This window comes from Thunnus albacares, chromosome 11 (assembly GCF_914725855.1).
Source record: "Thunnus albacares chromosome 11, fThuAlb1.1, whole genome shotgun sequence".
In the NCBI taxonomy this organism is placed as follows: Eukaryota; Metazoa; Chordata; class Actinopteri; order Scombriformes; family Scombridae; genus Thunnus; species Thunnus albacares.
In genome coordinates, this window is record NC_058116.1 from 17236953 (window position 1) to 17258841 (window position 21889).

Here is a 21889-nt window from a genome sequence, read left to right on the forward strand (position 1 = left end):
TTTTAACCACTTGGCCTATTTAGGAACCTGGTTCTCTGATATAGACTGAGTTTATGAATGAAGCTATACTATATCTTGCACTGCCTGCACCTGATCTAAGGGACAGTACATTGAGTTGCATAAATAATGACTCGAAAGCAAAAGCCTGAAAGAACATTTACAGACCATTGTTTTTAACTACAGACATAAATGGATCAATAAGCGATAAGGTTGGCAATAGTTTAATTTTTTTATCATCAAATCCCATGAAATGACCAAAACAAAAAGCTTGTCTGTGGCTCTGAGCCCCAAACCCATTCATTCCTACTGAAGACATGAAGCTTTAAAATGGGTTACAAATATATACACACATTTTGAAAAAGCTATATATTTTCCTAAAACAGTTAGGCTCTGTAGTTTTTGAAAACGTTAGACAGGAGTAAATATTGGGGACTGTTATCAGCTACAGATTTGGGGCACTAGAGAGCAAGGCCAAAAACTACAAAAGTTTACATTCAAGTGACAAAGCCATCTAGCAGCCATAGGAATTATGACTCTTATCCACTGGGAGCAAAAGAGGAAACAGTGTGACGTTATTCTGGAGCGATAAAGTTCAAAGAAGGAGGAAGTCAGGGCACATGGTTGGGTCAACAGAACATCGGACTTTAACACAGGAGACTGCAGTTTGTTTCCTGTCTCTTACCGACAATCAACATTGGTTACTTTTAACCATGACCGCGGCTGTTCCACGATATTTCTCCAGCATTAAACACTAAACCTTGTGCCTAAACCTAAACAAACCTTAACCATAGTGTTTCCAGATCATAAAAACCTTATAAAGGCTTTGTCATCCTGCGGATAGATCAGGAAACACTTAAATGTGTCGTTCTGGAGGGCGTTGACCAACCATTGAATTTAGAGGACTTACTGTACATCAGGCTACACAGACAACACTTGTTAGTGGGATAAATTCATTGCTTATTTTGATCTTTTAATGGGATTTATTGACAGTAAGAAGCCTTATCCTTTAGATGTCCTTATGGTTAGTCTGTGGTTAGTATATGTCTTTTGTGACATGATATCATGTACTTGTCACCTATATCTGACATTGAGACCTACCATGATGACATATGATCAATAATGCAACAACCTATTATTTGCATATTACTAATATATGTTCCTTGTGCCGATTACTTTTAATTTTAGGTGCTATTGAGTCTATTGTATTGAGACTATTGTACTCTTTTGTTAAAGTGGACTAATCTTGAGCTACTTATAATCTTCAGGGCCAATTCAAATGCTACAAACAAAACAATTGTCTTTGCTATACATCTAACAGCCAGTGGCTGCTGGTATCTTCTTCAATAGCTCTTCCCATTGACTCAACTGATGTATTTTATCATGCTCAAAAAGCCACACTTACAAATGCATTATCAAAATGCTTACCAACTTGAAACAATACATTACTATGGAGGGGATTGAATTAATTCCTTCTCTTGCACCAAGAACTGCTTGATGCCTCATAAGATAATTTGCCATGTAATTCTTTTCACCTACACAGATGCACTGCCATAGAGCACATGCTTTTTTCTAACCCTGATAACAACTGTTAATTCATCAAGAGTAAATAAAATGTTAAGTTGGGAAGGGACATTAATTATCACATTCATCTGCTTGCTGTTTCCAAACTGGGCTATAATGAAATGTACTGTAATAGAGATTGCTCTTGGGGAGGCAAGCCGTTTATGAATCGCTAGAGGTGCAGCAGCTGCCTTCCCCCTTGAGAGATAGAAATTTATGCCGTATACCCCGCTGATTGTTGAGAAGGTAAAGAACCAATAGCAGCATGTTCAGAGGTTTAATTTAAAGTGTGTTTCTCACTAGGCTGCTCACAACACTTAATTAAACTCTGCTGTTTTGGCAATGACAAATGCTGTGGTGCAGGAGGAAGCTGGGCTGCTGTGACTGAGAGGCTTTTGTAATTTCTTTCATGTGCAGCGATGGCCAGATCCAGGTCAGAAACTGTAGAATTAAAGAACTAAACAAGATTTAGACACGGGGAATGGGAGAGCAAGGGGGTGGGTGGTTACAGTCATTTCTTTCTCAGGAATACATCTATTTTTCTCTCTTTTTTTATGTCCTCTTTCTCATTTTTTGGAAAGTTTTGGCATAGATTTATGAGGGTTGAGCTTCTGAGCCTGGTTTTCTACGCTTATTGCCTTTTACACTGACGTTTCCTTAGGCATGTGTCTGCTTGATGGAGACTTCAACATTTTACTGAAAGGTATGATGAATAAAATGAATAGTAAGTTCCTGCACAGAATATTGTTCCTATTATTTCATAACAGTCTGGTCTTTCTATTAAGTCTCTAAGCATGACTATTGATTTACCAAACCATATTTTCATCAAAGACAGCAGTAAGTTTAAAATATGGATATGGGAAATTTTACTTCAGAGGTCCAGCACACAAAAACATCAACCTCAGAGCAGTCAACAAACTGACAGGGAGTGACTAATAGCCTTTTTTCAGGGTAAAAATCCAATTCATGCCAAACAAAAATCTTATTTTGTTTCTGTAATGGTATGACTGTATTACAGTGCATTTCATGAGATCCATTTAAAGGTGGAGCCAATCTAGCACACATCCACTGCACAGCCTGGCCTGCTGCTGTTATGAAGTCGCAGAACTCTGGTTATACTACCAGGAAATAACCACAAAGATGCCTGCGAGGCACAAACAGGAGCTGGAGCATTTCATTCAATAATGTAATCCATACTTTTAAGTAAAAGATCTCAATTCTTATGTCCCTTTTTATTACTTGAGTGAATGGTGCCACATATAATTTTTGTGTCACATGTCAATCTTTTTGCACACAGTTTTATCGCAATTGTATAAGAAAGTGGTAATTTTACTGGCTGTGTAGCCAAGGAAACAATAAAAGCATAGAGCAACTAAGTCTGTGTTCAATTTGAAACAGTGTTGGCTACTACACAGTTATTGCCACCATTTAAACTATTTTGTATTAAGTACACCACTCTTTTATTTTAAGGATTACGTTTGATTTTATGTAATCGTTTACCAAATTGTAAACATTTTAAGTTGCCATATCTTCAAAAATATACCAAATCTTAAGCATTTATAAGCTACAAATTAGCAAATCTGTAGCTTATTAACAAATCTACTTCCTGTCATATGATTGTGCTATTTATAATTTAATTAAGGGGGCACTGTTGGCCAGTCACATTGTACTACTGATAGTCCAATTGTGAACATGGATCAATGTAATGCATTAACACTTGGAAAAATATACCATCAATAAAATGTGAAAAAATGTTATTTCCATCAGCTCATTGTGAAATTTAGCAGGAAGTTCCCCAAATTTTTTTTTTAAAAAAAAGCTAATCCAGAGCATTAAATAATAAAAGAAAGAATACACATGTATAGAAAAATAGCATTGTATTTATCCTGTTTTATATAGGGGATGCAAACAGCTCCATATGTATTTTGGTGTTCTGTAAATGCCAGAGAGACACAGCAGCATCCGTTGGAGTTAACAGTGCAGCACTTTTGTGTTCAGTAGCACAAATCATTAATCATGAGGCCGGCCATATTCTTGTAGTGCCTGTGCTTTCATTACTGGGCCTAATTAAACAGTTCTGTGAACTGGAATCTCAGATTCCTCTGTTACAGATTATCATTAATTATGGTGAAAGTGCTCAGAGATGTTGGACTCAATTATATTCTGCTCAACCCTGGCAGCGGGGTGATTCATTGTTCTGAGCACTCCACAGCCGTACTGTCTCTGCTTATCACCAACCTCCACTTTTGTAAATTGGGCTCTGCCAGCCAACAAACTAAGAATTATGTGCTGCTTTTTTCATTACAAACATGTTGGAGGAGCACAGACCAATTAAGGGTGGGATATTTTGTGTGGAGTGATGAGGCAGGCATTGGTGCAGGGAGATGGGGGTTGGATGGGGGGGTTCTATGGGAATGAGCTCACCATGCTGAAGTTGTGGCTTTATTACCATGTGTGGTGCAGCCCTCCACCAGGTCTATGACTGATTATGCTCAGCATATTTCCTCAATATCCCAAAGCTCTCAGTATTGTAACGGTAAAATTAGAATTTTGACTTAATATTATATTGATATTTCTGTGCAGGTACACAGATTTCCATTCTCCTGGAGGTTTAAATGGAGATTTCTATTATACTAGCAGCTATGAGTGCCCGTATTGCTTAGAGGAAAAGTGTTAACTTTTCATAATATTTGTGTATGACAAGCAAGTTTTCATGCAGCTGAACAATGTCAATATTATTTCTATGGTCTTATGTAGGTTACGTAGAGGTCTATGATCGAAACAGTGTGTGAATGAGATTATTGGCCACCTTTTTTTAGGGTCAGAGAATCGAGAGGAAAATCTGAATCAAAGAGAAGCAGAAGTTCCAATGGTAAGCTTAGGCCTTAGCGGTTTGCACAATTTCATATGCCACAGTAGGTAGTGATTTTAATATATATGAAAATCAGCCGGAGCTGTGTGCATGTGTCTCTTATAATATCACCGGTGGGAGATTTTCACTGCCTTACAAAGCAGGACTGTTTTTGTTTCCCCTCACTACAGTGTTGTCTCTCTCTGTCTATCTCTGTCTCAGTTCTACTGCTTTCAAGAATTAACGTCTTGCAGTAAAATGGATACAAGTGAGAAACAAAACAAAGCAAAATTTAAGATGTCAAAATTTTATTTTACAATATCTTTGTTTCTCTCATAGTTCCTTAAACTATGGTTGGCCTAATCCCATAATTCCCCTCGCAAAGGAGCAAGGAGAAATGGGATTTTTCCTTCTAGTGACATAGCAGCAGCTCATTGAAAATGTAATACACTACTTCCAAGTCACAGGTCAGCTGGCAATCTGAATTTTAAAAGGACTGTGAATAATATTCTGTTTTATTTTGAAAATGAACTTTGTGGCCTCCATCATGAATCCAATATATGTCTTAATCTTCTGGGCTCTTGAAGCCCACAGCTCTGGAAGAAGGCCTTTGACTCCTGAACCTAATAAGGAAATCACTTGTTTTCTCATCCGTCTTCCCATTCTTATAGAGGCTGACACAAAACAGTCCTTTATTTGAAAGGTAATTGATGAAGCATAAAATGTGTTATATAATACTGAGGCTTTTCCTCACTTTTCCTACATACAGTACATTAAACAATTATGTTATGCCAGAGCCCTAAAGCACTAACAAAAAAACATTGAATGATAATGATAATAATAGTTATCATTATTTATTTTTTGGTTCAGAGTTGCCTGTCTGTTCTATGCATTCTGTGCACAGTGTATTGTAGAGATGAGAAGATTAACATCTGAGCATCTATTGTTATTCTGAACTGAACATGGCTGACAGTGGCAGTGAATTTAAGCGTTAATTACGCACTAACCTTTTCAGAATGGATATTTAGACACGCTGTGTCCTACAACTCTGAATGTTCAGGAAATGAAAACATCCAATGACCAATCAGTATCTACTCACATTAGCATAGTCTTTTAAAGCCCAATGCCCCAAAACATGCCACTGAAATCTTCTCCTATTTATCTTAAAATAGCCACTTAACTTTGACTGACACTAATTCTTGTTACATGAAACTGTAGAAACCCCTTCATTTCCCCCTTCTGTCTTTGTCAGAAAATTACAAAAGACAGAGTTTGTGATGTACCCAGTGTGCAAATTCCTTTATTCTGTCAGATTACAGCATTTAATATGACGTAGTGCGGCATTCTGGCCTCACATGCCTGCCAGATAGAAGGGACCTGTCAGCAGCAGAGGAGAGCAGTGCAGATCATCACTCTGACTGATCCACAGGCCCAGAGACTGTCATCTCCTCCGACTGTACAAGTCAACACAAATAAAAGTGAGGAAGCAAAAGCCATAATGGCTGGGAGAGATCCAGGCTCATTGTGGCCATTACTTTTATTCAAACCTTACAGATGACATGATGTGAAAAATGAGCCTGTCTAGTCGGGTGCCCATTAGTGAGTGAGCACATTATCTCCCCTTTTTCACATTGAATCTCCTCCCTGCATGCAGTGGCAGATGCTCCTGAGGAGTCACTCACTTTTATGGGGTTTTGACTGCCATACTCTTTTAAATACAGGTGCCTGCACCAGGCAGAGATGACGTATGGCTGTCAGTGCTCTTTACCTCACTGACAGATGCTTTCAGTGGATCACTCCTTAAACCTTCTGTCTAAAACTAAGGGGGACAGCTAACCTCTTTGCTCACAGAGCAGACAAGCATGTATCAAATTGATTATCACAGCAAGGGGGGTGATTTCTAAAAAATTCTATTACCGGAAAATTACAGTGCAATTTACTTAAGAACAGTCTAAAGGCAATCATTAAATACAGTTCCTCCAAATCCTTAAGAGTGATACTATACTGAAAACTTCTAACTTTCTAAGAGTGAAACTACTCTGAAAACTTCTAAATTTATAATGAAAATAAAAAATAATGTTCATATACTACTGTATATGAACATTATAAAAAGTTATTTTTTCCTGAAGCTTTGGTGTTAACAAACATTATGTCTGGGGCCCTTTTCTCACACCCCTAATAGTTGTTAAAACACCTCCCCCAGCTGATGAAGGAAAATCAATTACTTTGTCAAATCACTGTGTTCCAGTCACATTGTTGTGGCTGCAACTGACATAACGAACAAGTGCTTCCTCCGTGCTTCGTTCATTTATCTAGACTGCAAGAAGTTCACATAAGAAAAATCTACTTATATAGAGACATTTCAACAAAGATTTTCACACCCACACTTACATCCTGGCACATTCACACATAAATGAAGCATAACAAATTCACAACCACTATGGCTTAAGCTTGTCATCACTTTTTTTAAATTATTGGTGAATAAATACAGTGGGACTTCAGTTTAGTCCTTTGCCAACAACATAGTCTGATCACCAACGAGACTGGAAATGCATGAAACATACATGCTATACATGAGGGATTGGGCTGAGAGGAAAACCAACACTGACATATAAATCAGAAAATTGATACATGTATATATAGCCCTTTCCTCCACCAGTGTGCCACAGTTAACAAATATTCAACAGCATGGAAACCCCGAAGGAAGGTCGAGCCTATTTGAAAATAACATATCCGTTATTCTACAATAGGAAATAAATCTGGATATAGTGCTACCGAGCAAAGCTCAGAGGTTGTGGTCAGTGGCAGGGAGTCCTGGCTTCTTTCAGGCATGAGTATGAACCAGAGCCGCTTGGTTCAATCTAATCTCTGACAAGAAACAACAAGCCTTTGGGACACCCCTGCGGTCCACCTCTATGCTGCACAACATCATAAGCAGCTCAACTCAGGGGGTTAGATCTACTGTAGCTGTCAGGGGAGAAATATGTTTCCATTTTACAACTTCAGTGGCAGAGAAGACCATACAAATGCTCCTCTATTTCCCTCACTATTGCTCACTCGTTTGAATCTCTCTCCTCTCTCCTCTGCTCCTGTCAGTTTTCCCTCAGTACACACACACTCAAGGGGTTCCCTGGTGACTGCGTCCCATTACTGTCTTGAGACTGGTGCACAACAGAGCTGCAGCGCCAGTGTCCCAATGATACCACTCAGATCCCCACTTTCCCAAGTCAAGCAGTGTGAAAAGTAGATTTGGCTGTTGAAGCCCCAGCATAGCGCTGGATTCAACAATTTAACTCTGATTTAAGATCCAACATAAAGATACTGATTTGATGTAAAAACATTCAGTTCTTTAACAACGCAAATTAGTGAGTACAAAACACCTCCGCAGTTTTGATTAAAAAAGTCACCATGACAGTCAACTTTCAGTTCAGCAGTAATTCCACAATGTTCTTGCAAAGCAAAGTTTACTAAAAATGCTAAGTCAGTTTTGTTTAACATAAATTATAGGTTAGGTATCATTTTCAGTTATATAATTAACAGTGTTTGGCTTCTGTAGATCAAAAACACATTTAGTTCATCATACTTCAAAATATACTCCTGTTTGAGGCTAATATTAGCTTATCGCAGATATATTGGTATAGGCACAGCCTATATGTTAGCCAAGAAGTAACAAGATATTGCAGTACAAAAATTCTGAGGATATGTTTGAGGTCATTTAGGAATATATTAATATAGTTTGTTCACCACAGAGCACATATTTATTTTTCAACTGTAGAATATCCCGTTCATAACATATCTGGGTCATAATTCTTAAAAAAAAAAAGAAAAAAAAAGAAACAAAAATCAGCAGCAGTCAGGCTTTAGTTTAAAAAATAGCACTGATGTAAATGGACCTTTGACAGCAACAGAAAACACAGATTACAGATTAGAATTAGAATTAAATAGATTAGATTTACATGTTATCTACTGTTTATCTGTGTATATTAAAAGGACCAGTCAATCCATTTGAAAGTGATAACAGGTGACAGTCCCGTGTTTTTAATTTTGGTGGTGGGGCGTAATTAGTCAATTTCAACTGGGAAACTGAAAACTGGGAAACTTTTCTGAAAGTGCCGATGTATCTGACTGGGTGCTTCATAATATGGAAATACTTGAAAATATAGCAAATAGGAACGCCTCACATCAACCAAAGCCCATCACTCATGGTGATTAAACCCAAATTTAATGGATATAGTTTTATGTGGTCAATACACAGTATTTTTAACTCTCAATCATACAACTGTCTTGAGTTGTCTGATGACATGAAAACTTGCAAGTCATAAACAAAAAGTCATAAAATCTTATTCATCTTTACCATCAATCCCATGACATGAACGTGGCATTAAAGAGATACTGTAGATTGTTCACATGGCTCCAGCTATCACCACAGTCTGTTTGCACTGTCAGTGTTTATCCAAATATACTAAGTTACTATGATTCCACAAGGATCTCAGGCATGATTGTGCTAATCACCTGACACACCTGATTTCCCGATTTATTCTCTCCATTCATCTTGAGCAAATGTAGCGACAGCTTGCAATCTGTTTGTTTTGAGTTGTCAAAAAGGAAGCAAAGGCATGTATCAACATGGAATGAATGCTACTGCAAGATGTCACCAGCTGCACATGATATGATGAATTACAATCATATGTTAATCAGCCGGAGTTGCAGTAATGGGTTGTTTACACGGCGTTCCATCACAAACCTTCTTGGACTGTTTTCTCATATACAGATACGGATTCTTGAACAGACAGGAGTATACTACCATTTGCAGATTTAAGGTTTTTTTGGTTGTTTGTCTTCCAGCAGCATAGAACAAAAAAATGTATTTATAAAATAAAAAATGTTTTCAAAGAAACATTAACAGAGTTTGTTCATGCATTTATAATTACTTTATTTAAATCAGTCTGCCTGTTTTTGTTGTTGTTGTGACACAATCTCTGTAAGGTTGCAAAGACTGCATGACAATATGAAAACCCAGTACTGTTTTCATCCTTCATCACTCACTGTATTTCTCCCCGACATGCATGCAAAACCATATAATGTGCATGTGTGGGCGTGTGTGTGTCTGTTGTGGAAGGTTGACCACAGCGCAAACAGCAGTGGGTCCAGCAGCAAGGTCAATACTAGCATAAGTACCTTTTTATTTCCCTAGCCACTCACAGTGTTAGATCCTGCAAACTGTGTTTGTCCTGCAAATGTACTAATGACTGCTTCAATAATGTTTTAGATATCCATAGGTCGGTGAAGGATCTAGCAGGTATTTACAGTAATTAACTGACACTTATATTAGAATACATACATGATCAAAAGCCTATTAGGTAGATAAAAGGGATTTGAGATAACAAAATCAATATTTAGGTTTAAAGAGTCTGTGATGCTGTCATGCTTCTCTACTGGCCTGGTATTCTTCATGAAATTTGAATGAATTGAAGTTTCAAAAAGCTATATATTTATTTTGGAGTTTTTCCACCTTACAGTATATTCATTAGAGAACATTTGAAATATGAGAACATGTAAAATAATCACACTGAAGTTGAGTGAAAACTCTTTAAATGTGATAAACAAAAACATAAATAACTCATTTTGTTATTTATTAAAATCTAGGAATCAGTCATTTGGACAACAGGATTCGTAAAATGTAATATGACAGGATTTTATCACAACAGGATTAAAGGCAAAGAAGATAAACAATAATAATAAAATATTGTCCTGACCGAATGCTTCAGCTAAAAAACAAAACAAAACAAAACAAAAAAAAAACACAAGTGTGATTCATCCAAAAGTCAAGCAACACAAGAAACAACACATTTCCTGACACCTTTGGCGGCACTGCATCCTCTCTGACCGGTGCAACACATCCCTCCACAGTTATCTCAAACATAGTTTTACTTAACTTGAGGACTTGATTAAGGCTGCTCAATGAAAATAACCATATCCTCATAGGGATTTATTAAATAAGTGGAACTGCAAACAAGGAAATATTTTTATGAAATTAGAAATGGCAATATAACTAAAGTAAGTATTACAATATATGAAATATGTGCAAGGAGGCTACAGTGCGTAAGTAAATGAGAATCAAGAGTAAATAGAAACATCACAAGCACAGACACACTTATAAACTATACTACAACTAAATTGCTTCCACACTCCATAGGCTCAATATGCGATTTAAAAGAGCCTGGCGGTGGCAATATTCCTCTGATATGGTGTTTAGTTTTAATAGGAACCCTCAGCTCAAATATGAGCTGACAAACATGGCAAGACAAACACAGTCTCTCTCCGGCAATGAAATATACACTATCAAATAGACCTGTACCTTTTTGAATCCGCTGTGTGGGTGAAACTAAAGCGCAGAACAAACACCATTCTGATATGGCTTTGAGGGTGATAACAGCGTCTGACAGGGCGGAGAGAGCAGGCTTTGGGCTCGGTGCGAAAACACAACCTGTGATTGACATGATTCCCTGGCCTTAGAGAAGTTTACCTTTTAATAAGAGCTCAGAGAGGCCCTCTCAACAACCTAGTCTAGGCGCTCGCCGACAGCAGGCGACGGCTGGGGAGGTGTGTGTGTGGGTTATTTGTGTGCATGCACGCGTGTGTACTGATGCACAAGTGTGAATGTGCATGTGTGTGTCTGTGCCCACTTGTAGCAGATTTCAATCAAGGATTTCAGCCATGCCCAAATATCCCTTCTCTTTTTGGCCGAGTTGTTTGAAGAAAATGAGTGGATTCAGGATCAAGAGCCTTTCTGGAGGAATTTAAGTCTGTTTGAGGATTATGACTTCTTCATCCTGTACAAAGCCTGCAGAGAGAGCTATATGCTAGCCCTTGGAGGCCAGGCTTACCAATGCATTCCAAACGGCGATATAGAAGTGATAAAACCCAGGAGAGACATCACAGTTTTGGACAAAGATCTTCAAAATAAATAGGGAAGTTGAAAACTTTCCAATTTTACTCTAGAAGAATAATTCTTTTATGGTGTAAAATGCATAATCAAACAATGGTCTTGTAATAATAAAAGGATACAGGATACAAAAAAGTGGTAAGTGTAGAAAGCCTTTTCTCCCAGCCTCACATAATACCTGTGGAAGTGTTGCTCTTTGTGATATTCTGCAAACATTTCTCTGCACTTCCAACTCATGATCTCTTGTTTCTGCCATTGCTTGTTTCCTTGAGTCAAACAAACTGCTACAGAAGCCATAACTTCTCTCATTTGACTTATGAATTATAATTAACACACATCTCCTGCCAGCTGTGATCAGCATCCTTAGGTTTCAAACAGAGTTTTCTATATTGACAACATGTCTGATCAGTTTCTGAGAGATGTCACCACTCACCTAGCCTTCATTGGAAAGCCGAAATGAAGGTGACGGCCGCTCCACGGAACCTTCATTAGTTACACAGCTGGTGAGTGAACAGCGTCAGCACAGCCAGCAAGGTCTGGATCATCTCTGATGGGGCCTCTGCTAAAATCTGTCATTATTTACCCCTTTAACAGCGTAAACTGAAAGACAAACAAGAAATCAATAGAAAATGAGGACAAATTACTTTAAGTGCCAATATTTAAGACAGCTGAAATAAAGGGCTCTCAGCCTTTAATAGATTCTTTCCATTAACCCTCAAGCAGAGGGTTTGTCAATTGCTGATAAGACCATTAGTTAGTTGTTGATAAAGCAATTTGGTAACATTATAACTCTAAATATAACAAATGGAGGTTGTTCAACAAATAAGATCAACATCCACCAGTTACAGTGGCTTTTTTTTTTTACAGAATGATTTTATTTTGGCCCTCCCATTTGACACCCACTTTTCAACTTCTGTAACCCTCTATCACAAAGTTTTAAAGCATAGGTTCAAAGTTTTTCAAGTCTGACAATAGTCGGGTGCCCATATGTACACTGAAACAGTTTTTTTCTTGTGTTGTAATTATTCCTCCTGTTCATACTGGCCATTAAGAGATCCCTTTCCTAATGTTCTTGCAATGTAAGTGATAGAGAAAAAATTCACAATCCTCTTTCTGTTCAAAAATACATTTCAAACTGTATCTAAAGTTAATATGAGTTGGACAAATCAAGTGAGTATCTTCCAAAGATACAGTTTCTGTAGTGCAAAATTCCTTTTTATGTTACTATTTCCTCCATAGCTGGTGAACACAGAAACACTGTCCGGGGAAACACAAAGAGGAGACTTTGTACTAAATAAACTAATCGGAAGATATTCATTTGATTTGTCTGACTCAAATTGTTGAAGCCTCATATCAACTTCAGATAAACTTGAGAATACATTTTTACACAGTAGGAGGACTGTGGATTTTGTCACCCATCACTTACATTGGATGCACTTAAAGTATGAACAGGAGGAATGATTCCAGCAAGCAACAACTGTTTCAATGTGCATATGGGCACCTGCCTATCGTTTTACAACAGACTTTAGAAAAATTGCAAACCTATCCTTTAAACACATATAGTGCATGTAATGTAATGTAAGTGGGTCTGTAAGCTAAATATGCAAGAAACAATTAGCCCTCAGACACCAAATTATCTAAGACCATTTGCATAACAGACTAGGAGCATTTAACCTTTTCTTAACTAGTTGGAAATCTCCTGTCAAGAATTATGAATATCACTGATAACTTCATCATATTGTTTAGCATTTGAAAGTATTATAAAAATGACTAAATGCCTAGATAGAGAGATAAAGGGAGGTTATGCAACATACTATGGTAGACAACACATTAATTCAACACTCGCAAAGATGCAGACATACTGATCTCAGCAATCTCCCAACAGTATGCGAGTCTCAAGAGTGCCAGCTTTGTTGAGAAGGTTACGGGACTTTGTCTGACCCCAGAGCAGTGTGACTCTTGGAACTGTGGCTCCGCTGTACTTCACACTTACATCTTTTGTTCTTGATCAAGTGCGCCAACTCCCATACGGAATGCAGCCAAACTGACCAAATGAGATTATCATCCCGCGCAAAGGAAGCTATGAACGAGCAATGGAGGGGAAGTAGCATCTCCTACAGACAGACGCAGCAGGGGACGGACTAACTATAGCCACATCAATGACTAACTCTCACAGCAAGGACACCTCCCTTCACTTTGAAAAGAAAATAAATTAAACAACAAAGGGAGACACTGACATTCACTGCCTTTCAGTTTACTGCACCAAATAACTGGCCGTGCAGCACAGGACCATTGTTGAGTTCAGCGGCCAGTAAGACAACAGTGAAATGAAGAAGCATTTTGAGAACAAAGTTTTTTCCCAGTAGGAATGATGATTGCTATATGGATTCCTAGATGAAGGGAAAAAAAAAAGTTACCTCATCTACTGGCCTAATATGGTCATTCCAGCACAGGAGGAGACCCATCTTTGTACTTCTTCATGCATTACACACACAATCAATAATGGAAAAAAATACACTGCGAAAGGCCTTAGTCGCACTGCCTACAAGCGGCATTGATAAATGATTTTGTGCCAGTTATGACAGCAAGGTGCATGCAGTGAAGAGAGTGGAAGGCCTTTTTAATAGTGCAAGGAGAGAATTAAATCAAACCCAGGAGGGCCTCCACTGGAAAGGAGAGATGCTGCATCTCTCTGCTCTAAATCACAGCTCTACTTAAGCCCAGCCCTCTCTTTCCCCATTTTTCTACATTATCAGAGGAAACCTGTCACTGCTGTCTATGGGAAAGTTTACAAATCATGATTTATCAGAGAGAGAATCTCTAAACACCTGTGTGAGAAAATAAGCATCCCCTGCATTATAGGCCAAAAAGTTTTTTTAGTTTTCCTTTGAGTAAACAAAGTATTTAACATATTGTACATATATTTTTACAATGTATATAGATTTTTATCCAGTGCATGGATTTCGATGAATGCATTCAATTTGAAAAATGCTGATTAAAAAACAGTAATAATTGCTATTTTGACCATTGCCTCTATGTACCAATGTAATTCAGGTGCAAACAATGTACCTATGTACCTCAATGTAAAACCCTGTAGGACATAGCTCCTTATTATCCCAGGGTGGGAAAACTAAAAAGGGGACTTAAAAAAGGAGTGAAAAGTTTCCAAAGGTCAAAAATTAATCAAACTTATTACCTGTGAGAGAAGGATCCTGGTTGCTGCTAACTCGTTTAGCAGATTTTTAATCTCTATTTTCTTTTCAAAGGGCTGGAGATTCCCAAAGGAGCAGACGTCCATGACTCCTCATTTACAACTGGATAAATGAATCATAATGATCTTCTTAGGCCTGCTGGAGACACAAACATTGCAGTTTTTAAATAGCGACCTCTTTTATTTATCTATACAAACATCACTATTTCATACAGTCCTCAGTTAAATATTGCATATCTTATTTTTAAACATGTGACTTAATGTCTCAAGAACCCCTAAACCACAACCCAGTTTCTAGCCACTTTGTGCAGTACAAACAGGCAAAGCCACACCAGCTGGGGAGAGAAAATCCTTCTTATTGGCCACCAAGGCCAGTTGCTACCACTTTATCCAGTAAATACTGCAGAAGAAAGCGACAGAGCGAAAGCTGTACGAGGAGAAGTGAACCCAGGGTGAGGTGCACTCAGTTTACTGCCTTGTCTGTGTTCCTAATGCTGAACTTTCTCCAGGGAAGAGCTTCTTATACGTAAAGGAAACACACTAATGACAGACAGGCAGATGGTTGGATACATAAGCCTGAATAAGCACAGAGCTTTTCATGTATTGGAAATATATTAGACAATCATTACTGCAAATATCTTAAAAACACTTAGCTGTCAATGGGGAACAGTGTGTACATACATGTTGCTGAGTGGAGACTGATAGTAAAACCAAGTATATAATTAATATTACATCTGTGAAAATATGTGATTCAACAAAAACAGCAACAGATAAAATACACACTGAATAGTGTTCTCTACAATGAACAGTACATGTGCATTTAACATTAGCAAGATTTAACATGTTAACATCATTTGCAAAAATGTTTAACATTAATGCATTTTTATTTTAAATATTGTTCTCTTAATATTTCAGTGTCATATTTTATATTTCCATACAGTACTGATTTAAAATAGGAAGCTATAATTAATTTATTCTAAAAACAGGATCAGTGAAAACAGTTTTCTCACGAGGAAAAAGATTCAAGACACCATTATGAGTAATTTCTCATGCATAAATAGCTATGAGCCTAATTTGAGCTGATTTGGGTTGTTAGGTTTACAGCTTAAACATGCCAAATGTTTGACAATTAAATCATGACTGTCCAAAGAAATGTTGAGACATCATTACATATAGTAAAACCCTCTATTTGGCAACATTGTAAACTGGTCACTGAATCTGATAAAATCTACAGAAATAATTAAACTATTACCCGCTTCCCATCATAAAAGGAGTTTTTTAAAATTATTTTAATGTTTTCATTTAACAGTTAAAATCAATCCTTGATGCAAAATAATTCAGATTTGTTTTAACATTTACAACATAACAGTAAACTGCATTTTAACATATTACTGTCAGCCTGGACATAAAAAAATATTTGTATAAATTGTATTATTATTAAAATATTAGTTAAACTGGAGTTGCATGTTTCCTACAAGAAAAAAAAAAAATCATAAAAAACAAGAAAACCGTTAATGCTCTAAGGGAAGTCCAGGCTGTAAATGTGCACAATATTCCACATTATATACATGTCATTTCAGAGTGCACTCCAAGTGACGCAGTGTCAAATCTGTGTGACAGATTTAGGTGAATGCTGGTGAAGGGAGCCCTGCGTGGGGAGAGCGGCTTAGGGCTAACTCATGCAGCCAGTACAAGATCTCCAGCAGGCAGAAAGGAGCCCTGCTCACCGCGGAGCCGCTGCCTGTCCAGCCCACCAACACTGACAGCCAAGCAAGAACCTGACACCATTGCCATCTTCTGACTATATTCACACGAGTCTTTGTGTCAGCTTCTTGGGCCTATTCTAACTAAGGAAGCTTTGCATTTAGTGAGAGAAAGAAGACAAAACAATGGAAAAATTTTAGAATTCTACAAGCACCAGAGTCAAGTGTACTCTGCAAATTAAAAGAAAAAAAAAAAACATAAAAATAAGAACATATAAAATAATCTGGAAACAGATTTGGTTCATTAAACTTAATGGTATACAAAGAATGAAGTGATGAGAACTGAGACGTTGTGTGAGACACAGTATGTGGAGGTTTCATATGTAGAGCTGATGTTTTTCTTTATTTCTAATGTAATGTCTCCCTCTTTTGGCGGATGCGGTAGAATGAAAGCACAAGACTTAATAATCATGAGTAGTAACAATCCTCTATGGATGATAAGTCCAAAACATGAAGATTTTGCATTATACCAGAATTTCATTTTTGATTGAAACCTGTTCAAAACTGTTCATCTGGTGTTTGAAATTAGTATTTTCATGTACAGTAATATTTCAGATTTCTGTCAAAAAAACTGAATTTAAACATTTCATTGTCACTTGAAGTCACTGGAACATCATGGCATTTTAATTTAACATCCAATAAGATGTTATAAATGTCTTTATTTGGATCATGTTTGGTTGAACTAAACTATAAACTATAATGTCACTGAAAGCAGGATGCTGGGAAGTTCACTCTCAAGTCTGGGAGCTCCCTGACATCTAGTGGACAAAATCCAGACTGCTTCAGGAGGCCATTAAATTTCTTTATAAGTTTGAATAACTATGTTTTATGCATAATTTGGGTGCACAGACCCTTTAATCCTTTGATCCTAGAGCATTCACAAGCTAACAGTCATTTACCAATAGCAGCATATGGATTTATGAATCTAGTTCAAGACCAGAAGTTTTCAAAAACAGACAACTTTACTACCGATTACCTCATTAAAATTTCTTAAAATTACTTCTGCTCCTTCTCTCTTACTGGAAAATAGAAGAAACATGCAAAATACTGTTTATTTCAAAAGTTTAAGTGCTGGACACGAGATATCTCCTACATAACTAACATCCAACCAAAGTAACAAGAAGTACACACACTGAGTAGAGGAGGACTTTACATTTATCAATGGTTGTAGATACTGTAGGTCTGTACCGTGTTCTGTATAACCAGGTGTGCCACTCTGGTTAAGCATAGATTACATTGTCATATATTTACATTAGCTATATTATTCGGAGAAAACCTGGAATAATTGACACATATTAATAGGACAACTTGGCTCAAAACCAGCTAACTCAACAATAACATTCGATTCTATCAGGGCTGAGTAATGCTTGAAATGTTTCCAGTTTTAGTGTTGTAATATCTGAGTTTTGGCATACCACTACAAAAATTATACTTTTTCGATACCTTATTTTGAGGAATATAAACTTATTTTTCCACAAAACCCTGTTTTTGTTTAACAAAAGACGGCAAGCTTCTTAAATGTTAAATGTTATCTAAATAAAAGCAGTTGTAATCAGCAGTATAAGAATGCGAAAAATCACAATTCAAATCAATAACACTCCGATCAAAGTATAAAAGATGAGGAGTGTGAATGTGACCACACATTTGATGCAAGCTTTCGGTACTTGGGGCAACAAACTGTACACATTTCAGTCAATACCATTAAAGTATTGAGGACTGATAGTCAGCCCCTATACACAGACACAAAGGTAGTATTTATTACAGAGCTTCTGTACTTGATTGGTTTATATTTATACTGTACAGATGTAGCTTTTATTCTGTCCACGTTCCTTAGCAGACATAAACTAATTTTGGACTGTGCCAGAAATCTGTTTTCCAATCTGTCTGCAATATACTATGGTCAGTAGTGTTTAATACAACACTCCACTAGGTCCAGCAGCACCAAGACTGACAGTCTGCCAGGATCAATATTTAAATCAATATACAAACAGCTTCAGTGTTGTGGGGCCAAATCCAAAATTTGAAATTTTGAAAGTAATTGTTTGAGGCCAAGAACTTGTTAAGTAGAAGTAGCTTTCATATGAGCCAGTAATTGTTAATTACTGAGTCATCCAGGTTACAGGCTTAATAAATGTAAATTTCACAGCCTTTGAAAAATTAACCTGAGAGAAAGGAGCCAAGTTTTTTGCTGCCAAGCAATTACAAACATTTTTTTTAAAAGCGAACAGGCACAGTATCAAGGCAGCAGGTGAAGGTCTTGGATACGATGCAGCTTCATCAAGAGTTTTGTAGGCAGTGGAATTTAAGTGTGTCATGTTTGTCTAATCAGTTCAAGCTGGTTATTTAGGTTACAGGGAAGGCTTAGTTATTTAATAAGGAAGTACTGATGGATTGTTGAACTGTGTCTGTAAATTAGACAGCAAGTCATACATGTCTTATTGAAAAAAACAGGGGCTACTGGCACTAGAAAGTGGCAAATATATGAATCAATTCTTACCCTTTTTTAAAATTTTTCAAATCTATTGTAATACAATACTCACGTGCACAATGTACATTGAAAGAGTGTATCATCATTACTCCTGTTCATACTGGCTGTGAAGTGATCCTTGCGTGACTCAAATTTAAGAGATGGGGGACAAGCTGTTTTTGTTTCATGTTAAAGTGCATGTTTAAGTTCAGCTGAAGCTAATATGTGGCATCAGCAGTCTGAGCTACACAAATCAAATGGGTATGTTCCAAAATTAGTCTTTTAAGTGTGCAATTCCCTCTTTATGGGTTTTTTCTTTTCTTTGCTGCAGTGAAGGGATAGTAACACAAAGAGAGAATTTCATACTCAAAAGACTGTAACTTAATACCCACTTGATGTGGAGACTGCTCAAGCCTCATAATGAAGATTAGTGCAAGTTCAAGCAGGAAGAATATCTATTACTAACTCATTCATCTTATTCCCCCCTCTCTCTCTCCCCCACTTCTCCTGCTATCATATCAGCTGATTAGGGTTGTTAACTCTTTTAGTAAGATTCTGCTACAGGCTCTATCAGCCTATCGTGTCTTAGCTGTCAAACTTTAAATCTGTTCTTCTCTCTGTTGGTGTCAACTGTCATTTCAGTGTGAATCGTTGCGACCCTCCTCCACCCCATTCACCTCCACTTCATCACGTCCGTGCCCCGTCTGAGCTCACCAGAAGCCCATTCCTCTTCTCATCCAGATCTCAGCATTTCCTTCATTCATCACAACCACCAGTGTCTAGACTCCATTGGGGGATATCCTACTCTACGCTAGACTTCACTTCCACCTATATAAATAAGATGACATCACGATGGGATCTAATTGCCAAAGACTTCTTCACATTTCTTCATTAAGAGCATGTTCAATAAAATAATAGTCACTTAAAAAATGAAGTCTCTCCTGACTGAATTAGCATCGGCTGAACTTTGGAATGCATTTTTGAATTAAACAAAAAATGCTTATATCCAGTATGGAAAGGAGAAATGACAATCCAACAACCCAAAAGAGTCAAAAAATGACTCTTTCAACATACATATGGGCATGTACTTTAAGTTGAATGGTGTATTTAAACCGACTTTTAAAAAAGTCAAGTACATTTGCTCCGATAACATTTGGAAAGCCTAGAAGACACAGGGCTAACCTGAAGTTAGCCGCTTGGCCAGCGGAAGTCTCTAGTGCGGATGCTCTGTGGGCAGAGCATGCACAGTATGTGTTCATCCGGCCAACACGGGAATGTCACCCCTGACACCAGATTTAAAAACTCTGTATACTGTGAAATACAGAGATTTACCTGGCAGCGATAGGCTTAATCAGCAATGTGTGAACTCCTTTGGCAAGGGCTTGAATGTGAAGGACATTGTTGAACTACTGTTTTTAAGGTCAATCGGTTTCTGTAAAAGATGATAAACTGGCAATGTTTGAAAAACACAGACGGTCATTTAAAAACACTTACCACTTTTCTGATGGCATTTTCAGAATCCTAAAATATTCTTGCAACCATCTGGATAAAAAAATATTCTGTCCGCTGCACGATAACGAAAGATTTTTAATCTGTTTATCCAGTACTCTGTTTGCTATCCAGGAAGCCGGCAGACTGCCATCTTCAGAAACAAAGCCAGGACTTGGGAAACGGGCTAAAAATCTTTTTTTATCTTTCAGGGGGCGGAATATTTTTTCATCTAGATGGTTTAACAAGTCTTTGGGGATTGTGGAAATAAATAAATAAATAGAACAACTGAGCTTAATTGGACAACTTAAATGACCTTCTCGGTTTTTCAATAATTATCTTTCAAAGAAACTGATGGTTACCTCTGTGACCCAAATGTATGCTGATACATGAGAGGCACAAACTGGGGCTGATCCAATCTACGGGACGCCCATGCTGTTGGTGGGATTAGATAATTTTATAAATCATGAGAGGGGAAATTAGTTTGGTAACACATACATAATGAAAAAGAGACACAAGTCAGGCAAGTCATAGCAGACAACATAGAAATGACACACAAACATATCTTTCTATTTCAAGCTATTCAAATATGACAGTAGTGTAATTCAGCTTCCTGACATACAATATTTTGATCAATACATAAAGCATAAGTGATTCACCTTAAAACAGGACCACTAAAATAGGCAATTAATATAGAATGAAACCTTTAAAAAATGTAAAACAATACATATAAAACAAAAGCTTCCTCTGTGACCACCTTGGTATCCACAACCAGTCACTCAACACACTTTCTAGACATTTTGTAGACTACTAAAAGCACCAGACAGGCTATAACCATCAAACTAGAGTATGGTTTGACCATGGGTTTGACCGAAATACATCAGCATGAAACGCACCGGCCATAATACTGTTAGAAAACATTTTAAATATTCCCACTGTCCTCAAAGGACTTAGGTTTCCCTTGAGAAAAAAAGTATCCCTGAGGAAAAAACAAGCTAGTCTGTAACTCAGCATTAACATTTTTCTTACCAGTTAAATTTCAATCACATTCTGAAAAAATTCTAAATGTCCCAGACTGGAATTACGTTTTTCAACACGATGAAAACCACCAGTTATACCCCATCAAAGTTGCTGTAAATTGTTAATAAAACATAAAATAGTTAGCAAATTAATTTCACCTTAAAGTAAGCTAGCTGGTTACCTTTAGAATTTGCACAAAGACGGTCAGTAGCTGTAGTCATGGCGACAGTCGCCTCTGGCGTTGCTACCATGGTTATAATGCTGACTTGCCAATCGTTACTACCTCTCACTTTCGCTCACTGCATTAACTCAAAGCATTTCTTCTCAAAGACAAATACAAGCCAAACTGTCGTTTCACAACACTTACCACTGTTTTGAACACTACTCCACTCTGAAGGACTTGGCACCGTATGTCATTTTTTTCCTAGGATGGCTAAGCCTTTCTCTGCCTCTGAATGGCTAGAACTCGTTGTTGCCTTGGTTGGGTTGGTTATATTCATAGACTGTAAAAAAAAATACAGACACCATGTCCTTACCCATTGGTTTGTGGACTGCCGTTTTGAAGCCTCGACTTTACCGATTT

General features: G+C 37.4%; 1 long non-coding RNA gene across 5 annotated transcripts in view; it reads right to left on the minus strand.

Moving 5' to 3' along the window:
• LOC122992884 overlaps positions 1–21877 on the minus strand; it is a 125821-nt gene extending 103944 nt beyond the window's left edge. For all 5 annotated transcript variants that reach the window (XR_006406167.1, XR_006406165.1, XR_006406166.1 and 2 more), the window contains exons 1-3: positions 21674–21877; positions 14554–14707; positions 11791–11957 (exon numbers count right to left, since the gene is read on the minus strand). This is a non-coding gene — a long non-coding RNA (uncharacterized LOC122992884). The remainder of the gene's footprint in view (positions 1–11790; positions 11958–14553; positions 14708–21673) is intronic.
• Positions 21878–21889: the final 12 nt, after the last annotated feature.